The following is a 9,505-nucleotide window of genomic DNA, read 5'->3' on the forward strand; positions in this document are numbered from 1 at the left end:
AGATTTGACAAAAGCTGTTTTATCAGTCAGATTTTATTTCTCTACTTTATTCACAAACTAGTAAATGCTTGGTCTAATCAAAATGTGTTACATCGGGGCTTCCCTGGTGGCGCAGTGGTTGAGAGTCCGCCTGCCGATGCAGGGGACACGGGTTCGTGCCCCGGTCCGGGAGGATCCCACGTGCCGCGGAGCGGCTGGGCCCGTGAGCCATGGCTGCTGAGCCTGCGCGTCCGGAGCCTGTGCTCCGCAACGGGAGAGGCCACAGCAGTGAGAGTCCCGCGTACCGCAAAAAAAAAAAAAAAAGTGTTATGTCTATGACAATTCCACGACCTAAGGGACTTATTTTTGAAGACATCTTCCTTTGGTCTTATTCTCTTTTAAATTAAAATTCTCTTTTTAAACCACAGGGTTATAGCTTTTTTCCCCTCCTCTAAAATTCTACTATTCTTACGTTCAGGGCATATCTGACTGGACCCAGCGTTTCCTCTAAGACAGTGTGGTCATTTTCCACTCCATCCCTCCCACGTGGTCAGGACTAAGCTTTGTGTAGCAGTTACTCTGATCGAACGTTTAAATTTGAGCAGTTTGGGACTTTGCTGCTGGTTCAGTGGTTAGGACTTGGCGCTTTCACTGCTGGAGTCTGGGTTGGATCCCTGGTCAGAGCACGAAGCTCCTGCAGGCTGTTCAGCCTGAGCAAATTAAACAAACAAACATCAAATAAATAAATAATTTTAACAGTTTAATTTCCAACCAAGAAAGTTGAGGACATATCTGATGCTCCACTTTCAACAGAATGAGACTTTTCGTCAATGAACAGACAATGCAATCCTCTGTGTTTCTTGTGCTGGTTTTGCATCTCATTTGGGGAACACATGACTCATTTTCTCCATGTGGTCTGGTGGTCTCCCTACAACACACCTCCTGCACCCGCTTCCTCATTTCTGCTTTCCCAAATGCTTTCCACCATTTCCCTACTAGAATGTGTATTTCCCCAACAGGTGTATACGTTTTGGATAGAAAGTACCAGGTCATCTCTCTTTTAATATGTTTTTTTTTTTAGAACAAAGTGTACTCCCTTATTTTCTTATTCATATGATGAATATGATATAGCTCATTCTCAGGGACTTTATAAGACCATTTTCCATATTCATGTATTCAAAGTTCACTTTGCTTAGTACCCAGGGTCTGGAAGTGGCATATCGCGTGTTACGTTTAAACCCTGTTGTCTTGTCCCAAGAATTACCGGAACAAGGGTTTCTGCTGTTTTCTCCTTTATTACTAACATCTGAAGTAGCCTGGACTGAAATCTTCTTCTTTCCTGCTGTATTTTCAATCTGTCACACAAGGACTGAAAACCATTGGTTCTAGCCTCTGGGCTTCTACTAGAAAGCATATCCAAAGTTGAGTAGAAATGCAGTGTGCTCTACATGTGGAGTAGTTGACTGCAAACCATCAGGTCATTCCGCAGGATTTTCTTTTTCTGCTAGCCATTCCTCCTCCATGATCAAAATGGTTTCCATATTTTCACAGAGCGAAAGGAAATGTTTAGTTTTGAGGCAGAAGCTTCATTACTTAATCTTTGTACATATACCCGGGCATCTGTGCACATATTTTGAGATGTAATTATTAAACGATGATCCTATTAAAATGAAATGTGAAACCTAGTGAAGGGAGCTGCTATCAGGAATTTAGTGAGCACTAAACCCCCGGTTCCCACAGTATGAGCCCCAGGGAACCCCAAGACCTTTCAGGGGTTCACGAGATCCAAACTATTTCATAAAAGAACTAAGATGCCGTTTTCCTTTTCTGTGGTGCCGACATTTGCACTGTGCTCACATCACAAAGATTGAATTCAGAAGCAAGTATGAGATTCTGTCACAGAGAGTTTGAAAAGATGTGGACCGATGCTACTCCTCTCACTAATTTTTTATTTCAGAAAATAGTTTTTTTTTAATGAAATACATTGAGGGACTTCCCTGGTGGTCCAGTGGTGAAGAGTCTGCCTTCCAATGCAGGGGATGTGGGTTCTATCCCTGGTCGGGGAACTAAGATCCCACGTGCTGCGGGACAATTAAGCTCGAGTGCCGTAACTACTGAGCCTGCACTCTAGAGCCCACGTGCCACGACTAGAGAGAAGCCTGCAATGAAGAGCCCGTGTGCCACAACTGGGACCTGTCGCAGCCAAATAAATAAAAATAAAAACTTTACAATATAAAATAAAAAATAAAATAAAAGACATTGACATGTAATGGGTTGAATAAGTATATATTCAAAACTTTTTTCAATTTAATTTGTAATACAGTAAATATCAATAGATATAATTCACCTAAACAAGAGCTCTTCGGGGTCCTTAATTTTTAAGAGTGTAAAGGGCTCCTCAGCCCAAGATCTCTGAAAGCTGCTGCACTAAAATGATTATTCAAATTCAGTCTGGATCTTACATCTTCTTTTGAATTTTTTTTACCTCACAAAGGTGGGGAAATTCTATCTACTATTTCCATCCTCACCTATATCATAGGCTTTTATTATAACAACTCTTATTCATATATGTCTATAAATATAAATAAAAAGGAAAAAGGAAAAGGGAATTGGAAGCCCCATCCCATAGAACCCAGAAAATACATACCCGTGAGTAAAAAATCTGTCCCTGAGTAATACAAATTTCTTCTGGTATGAGCTGAAGTGTATATAATTGTGTGTCAAAGTAATTAAAATGTTACTTTAAAAAAAAAAAAAGAGGATAATGTCATCCTAGTCTATTCCCAACTCCCATTTCTGTAAAGTCACAATCTCATAGCCTTTTTTTAAACAGCCTTCCTGAAATATAATCCATATATCATATAGTGTATAATTAGATGGCTTTTAGCATATTTAAGAATTGTGCATCCATCACACAATCAATTTCTGAACATTTCCATTACCCCAGAAGGAAATCCTGTACCCATTAGCCATCGCCCCTCAACTCTCCCACACCCTCCAGCCCTTGGCAACCGCTAACCTACTTCCTGTCTCTACATTCACCTATTCTGGACACTTCTTATAAACGGAATCATGCAGTATGTCATCCTTTGTGACCGGCTTCTTTCACTTAACATCATGTTTTCAAGGTTCATACAGATGTAACATGAACCAGTATTTTATTTCGTTTTATTGCCAACTAATATTCTATTGTATGACTATACCACATGTTAGGTATTCATTCATCAGCTGGTGGGTATTTGGGTGGTTTCCACTTTATGGCTCTTATGAAAAATGCTGCTATGAACAGGAGTGGACAAGTGTTTGTGTGAGTATGGGTTTTCATTTCTCTTGGGTATAAACCTAGGAGTGGAAGTGCTGGGCCAGATGGTAACTCTATGTTTGAAATTTTGACAAACAGCCAGACTTTTCCACAGGGGCTGAGCCATTTTACATTCTAACTAACAACACACAAAGGTTCCAACTTCTCCAGACCCTCACCAACGCTTGTTATTTTCCTTTTTAAAAATTCTAGCCATTCTGGTGGGTGTGAAGAGGCATCTCATTGTGGCTTTGGTTTGTCGTGGTCTTTTCATTAGGAAATGAAGATTGGCAATTGGCAAATTCTAGCATCTCAGGTTTTAGATGCCCAAATTCCTAAAACTCTTATTCTAATGGGGATGCTAACCTCAACGGTTTCACCTCCTAAGTAATTAAATTGTTTAGTGCAATTTTATTTCTGTCGGTCATTTTGATAACCCTATTATCTGTCAGCATGATCCAGAGAATTCAGAAGCCCCACACGTAGTCACAAGCTCGCTGACATGGTTCTCTGTTCTCCCGGACGTAGAATCTATTAGGCAGCGCTGTGTGAAGTCAAGAGCACTGGCTTTGGGTCAGACCCAAGGTCAAAATAATCTCTTAACTCTTCCCAGCCATGTGAACTTCATTGTGTAATTTATTTCCTCTCTCCAGTCTCAGTTTCTTCATCTATAAAATGGGACATCACCACCTATCTAAGATCAGTATGCTGTAACAGTCAGAGTCATGAGCTCTGGAACCGATCTGCCTGGATTTGTAATCCAGCTCTGCAACTTCTCAGCTCTGTGACCTTGGGCAAGTTGCTTAACCTCTCTGATCCTTTGTTCATTCATCTGACACCTACTCACAGAAGTGAGATAAAGACCAAATGATGAAACTCTGTAAAGTGGATGGCATATAGTAAAGCACTCAACAAATGCTAGTTGTGCTGTTATCTAATAGTAGTAGTATTATGAAATTAAATAAGGCAAAAATGGGAAAGTTGGATGATGCCAAGTGTTGGGGATACGAGGAAAGAGTAACTTTTGTTGACCAACCTGGTAGAACTTAGTCAAGTTAAACATGTGTTTACTTTATGACCCAGCCATCCCATTCCAGTGTATATATTGCAGAATAATTCTCAGAAAAGATCCACGAAGGAACATATGTATGAGAATGTTCATTAAAGTGCCATGTGTGGGGGAAAGAGTTGGAGACACTTGTTACGGAGGACACAAATAAAATGTGGTGGATACACGGTAGTTCACTATTCAGCAATTAGAGAGCTACATATGCAACTAAGAACAGAGACAGACCTTAAAATATGGTGTTGCACAAAAAAAGGGGAAAACCAAATGTATTAGCTGGGGATTTAACCAGGAAAGCAGAAAACATTTTAAGCATTTTAAAACAGAGAGGGAATTTAATATGGGGAACTGGTTACACAGGTGATGAAATATTTGAGAAACCACCAAGGGACAGGTGAGGCAGCCTAGGTGTTCACAACAGCAGGAAGTCATCACCACCATCCAAGGTTGGAGGGACAAGGGGATGAAATGATGTGACCTGAGTCCAGGGGCTGAGGTCATTGGGCAGAAGCTGGACCCGTGGCAGGGGGAGCTGGAGCTATGGGGAAACACAGCTGCTGCAGGAGATCCTAAAAAAGAGAGACAGAGGAGCGTGCACCCTATTCTCCCTTCGCTCATCCTCCGAGCTCCTGCCGTGCCCCCCACCAGCTAACCTCGGCCAGAGGCTGAGCAGGGAACCTGGCAATGCTGCTTGCAGACGTCAGTCCACCCCTACCTCCCCACGTCACACCACCCTGCACTGCCCTGTGATACCAAGCAGAGCACGGAAAGAACAAGAAATGGATTTGAGAGTCAAAGACACCAGCCAGGCACATGCCGCGGAGCGGCTGGGCCTGTGAGCCATGGCCGCTGAGCCTGCGTGTCCGGAGCCTGTGCTCCTCAATGGGAGAGGCCACAGCAGTGAGAGGCCCACATACGGAAAAAAAAAAAAAAAAGACACCAGCCAGCAGGTAGTTATTTATGTAAATTACAAATACATACACATTCAAAAAAAACTTCTTATTTCACAAAGAACCTACAAAATGAGGGACACATAGAAAACACACAAGAATAATTGTCCATGCAGGGATGAACCAGGGAGTACGAAATGGGGCTAAAAGGGAATAAACAAATATATGAAACAAGAGCAGGGCTTTGCAGGAGCAGATACCTGCTCACAAACTGAAAAGTACCATTAACTAACACCAAGGAACATAAAAAAGAGGTTGAGCTGAAAATGACTATAGGGTAAGGGAATGTGATACCAGCTGTTGTTTAATTCCAATAGAAAAAGAGAATGAACATTTAGGTTATGAATTATTAGCACCTTAGCAGATATGTCAATTCTCACCTTCTTGCTTCTTAACAAAGAATCACAGAATCTAGAGTTGTAAAAGGACTTAGATCCTTTGCATCTTCTGGAAGGAACTTAATGTGTTAGGAAGACCACAGGGTTTACAGTCAGGGAGACTTGGGTTCTTACTGGCTGGAGGACTGTGTGCTTGCTAAACCTCTTGGCACCTCAAAATCCTCACCTGTAAAATCAGGGTGTAATAAATACCTTGCAGAGAAGGGTTGGAAATGATACACATACAACAGTAAGCAGAGTGTCTGGGACACAGTTGACTTTCAATAAATGGGAGCTATCATCTAGTCCAAATCCTTCACTTCACAGAGAAGGAATGGACACTACCATCTCATGGAAGTTGGAGGCGTATCCAGGATCCTATAGGAAGAGCAGAGTTGATTACGGATTTTATTTTATTTATTTATTTTTGGCTGTGCCACTCAGCTTGTGGGACCTTAGTTCCCCCATCAGGGATGGAGCCCAGGCCACGGCAGTGAGAACATGGATTCCTAACCACTGGACTGCCGGGGAATTCCCTAAATAGATTTTAAATATTGATACTTAAAATCCATCATCGGGAATTCCCCGGCGGTCCAGTGGTTAGGACTTGGTGCTGTCACTGCCATGGTACGGGTTCAATCCCTGGTCAGGGAACTAGATCCCACAAGCTGAGTGGCACGGCCAAAAAAAAAATCTTTTAAAATGGATTTCATGGGTATATACCTAGGACTGGAATTGAAGGTATGACTTTAGGATAAATTCCTAGAAGTAAGATTGCTGTGTCAAAAAGTTAATAAATGTATAGTTTTGTTAGATATTGCCAAATTCCACCCCCCAAAAGACTGCACATGTTTGCATTTCTACCAGAAATTTATGAGAGTGCCTTGAACACTTTTTTTTCATTTATTTTATTATTTTTGGCTGTGTTGGATCTTTGTTGCTACACGTGGGCTTTCTCTAGTTGCAGCGAGCAGGGGCTACTCTTCGATGCGGTGCACAGGCTTCTCACTGCGGTGGCTTCTATTGTTGCAGAGCACAGGCTCTAGGTGTGTGGGCTCAGTAGTTGCGGCACGCGGGCTCAGTAGTTGTGGCTCATGGGCTCTAGAGCGCAGGCTCAGTAGCTGTGGTGCACAGGCTTAGTTGCTCCGCGGCATGTGGGATCTTCCTGGCCCAGGGCTCGAACCCGTGTCCCCTGCATTGGCAGGCAGATTCTTAGCCACTGCGCCACCAGGGAGGCCCCAAACACTTTTTTCAAAGAGAAAACATCCTGATTTATACAGTGAGCAACTTCAGTATTACCTATAAGAAATATTTCATACATACATGATATTCCCTAGGTTTTTCAAAGAATAGATGGGTGAAAAAAATCTATCTTTTTTTAATTGAAGTATAGTTGATTTACAATGTTGTGTTGCTTTCTGCTGTACAGCAAAGTGACTCAGTTATACATATATACATACTTTTTTATATTCTTTTCCATTATGGTTTATCACAGGACATTGAATTTAGTTTCCTGTGCTATACAGTAGGCTCTTGTCCACCCAGAAAAATATATATCTTTGCATGAAGCTTTTTCATTCCACAAAACAGTTTGTCATCTTGATATTAACAGCCAATGATACTAGTTCCATATTCTTGCCTCTTAGAACTTGAAGTGGGGATTCATATTGCCAGGTCTAAATTTGTATTTCTCAAATCCTAGAAGTTAGATTCAAAACTTTATCGAGAAAGTTTAACAAGGCATGAAACATCTTTAGGTCAGAATGAAAGACATATACATCGATATTGGCTGCACTTTCCCACCATTTTGAAATAGTCTTCCTGCCATTCTCAATGACAATTATATTCCCGCTTCTTGGAGCTGCTGCTTTGCTCACTCAAAACCGTTAATTTATCCTGTTACAGATTGTTTAGTGTGGGTTGTCAAGACCTATAAAGAGCTTGGGAGTTTACTCTTCCTGCAAGCTAACAAGTCAGCCTACCACAGTTTCATGGATGCTGACAGACCACACAAAAGTCCAAGTCCGAGACGGAAGGTTTTATGACTCACAGTAACAGCAGCAGGCAGAATACCAGCATTTTCTTGCACTGCTTCCCAGAGCCCTAGTAGCCACAGGGCAATGGGAGAAGGGTGAGGTCACACCCGCACATGGAATGGGCTGCATTACAGGAGAGGAAACTTCAGCTTAGGGAGCCCAAATCTTTTAGAATGGGCGTAAACTTGACTTTGCTCTGGTCACTCTACAAATGACTTTGACATCCTGTAGAATTAAAAAAATAAACAGACTTCACTTGTCTAAGATAGGAAATCCAGGACCCCAGTACAAAAGGGGTAATAGCTCAAGTCATCACCATCATCAATACCATCCGAACTGGATTAAGATTTATGGACTTGGTTGGGGGAGCAAATAATATAATTTGGCATATTAAAAATATTTGTCTAGGGAAGTCCCTGGCGGTCCAGTGGTTAGGGGTCGGCACTTCCACGGCAGGGGTCAATCCTTGGTCAGGGAACTAAGATCTCTCAAGCCACGTGGTACGACCAAAAAAAAAGACTGTATTCAAAACAAATTTCGGTCTTTTTTAGAGATTCATAATCCTGCGTGTATGGGTGGGAGTGGATGGGGAGAAGGCAGATTTTGGTTGTCAGGGAACAAAGATCCCACAAGCCTCGTGGCATGGCCAAAAAACAAGAGTTTTTCCATATCATATTTCTGCGGCAATTTAGTGCCTAGAGAAGTTTTTGCACTCTTTATCATGTGCCACTCTGAACTACTGCCATACAGGTTCATCTCTTAATCTGGCCCTAATCACTACCATCACGGTGAACAGGAGCTGTCTACTGAGTATTTATTATATCTTTGGTGCTCTGTTAAGCGCTGATCTAAGAAAGGTAGGGAGGTAGGAAGGGAATCGATATTTTGTGTCAGGTGCTGTGCTAGTACACAGTCTCCCTTAGTCATCACAGCTCTAACTAACTAAGGCCCAGAGGGGCAAGTAACTTAAATGATGGTAATAAGTGACAGAACCGGGTTCAAAATTTTGACATCAAAATCCATGGTGAGTTCAGAAAATTCACCTTGGAATTCAAGAACATTGTAACTCAGGGAAGAGCTCTGTGCAATGAAAGAATAGTACTAATATATGTTGAATATTAAATGTGATTATAGACAATTACAGGACAATTTCCCTAGTTAGAACAATTACTGCCATAGTCTAGGGTAGTAGTTAGGTCTATCACCCACTGCTCCGTGTACTCAAGTGGACCAAGAATGGTTTTCTGAGGAAGGTTTAGCAGAGTGCGTAGGTGGGTAACATTTGTTTAGGGATTTGACTTGGGTGCTCACTTTAATTTTCACCAGAGGAATTTAAACTCAAATCTTACATTTCTACTACCTTGCTTTTTACTTCAGAGAAAAAGCATAAGTCCTCAGACTAGAACTTCCTCAACCTCTTTGAGCTCCCCATCCCAAACTATCTGGCATCTGCACCCCTTTTTTAAAAATTGAAGTATCGTTGATTTACAATGTTGTGTTAATTTCTGCCATATAGCAAAGCGATCAGTTATACACATATAGACATTCTTTTTTGTATTCTTTTCCCTTATGGTTTATCACAGGATATTGAATATGGCTCCCTGTGATATACAGTAGGACCTTGTTGTCCATCCATTCTATATATAACAGTTTGCATCTACTAACCCCAAACTCCCAATCCATCCCTCCCCCACCGCCCTCCCTCCTGGCAACCACAAGTCTGTTCTCTATATCTGTGAGTCTGTTTCTGTTTCATAAATAGGTTCATTTGTGTCATGTTTTAGATTCCACATATA

Source organism: Phocoena sinus, chromosome 9 (assembly GCF_008692025.1).
Source record: "Phocoena sinus isolate mPhoSin1 chromosome 9, mPhoSin1.pri, whole genome shotgun sequence".
Lineage (NCBI taxonomy): Eukaryota > Metazoa > Chordata > Mammalia > Artiodactyla > Phocoenidae > Phocoena > Phocoena sinus.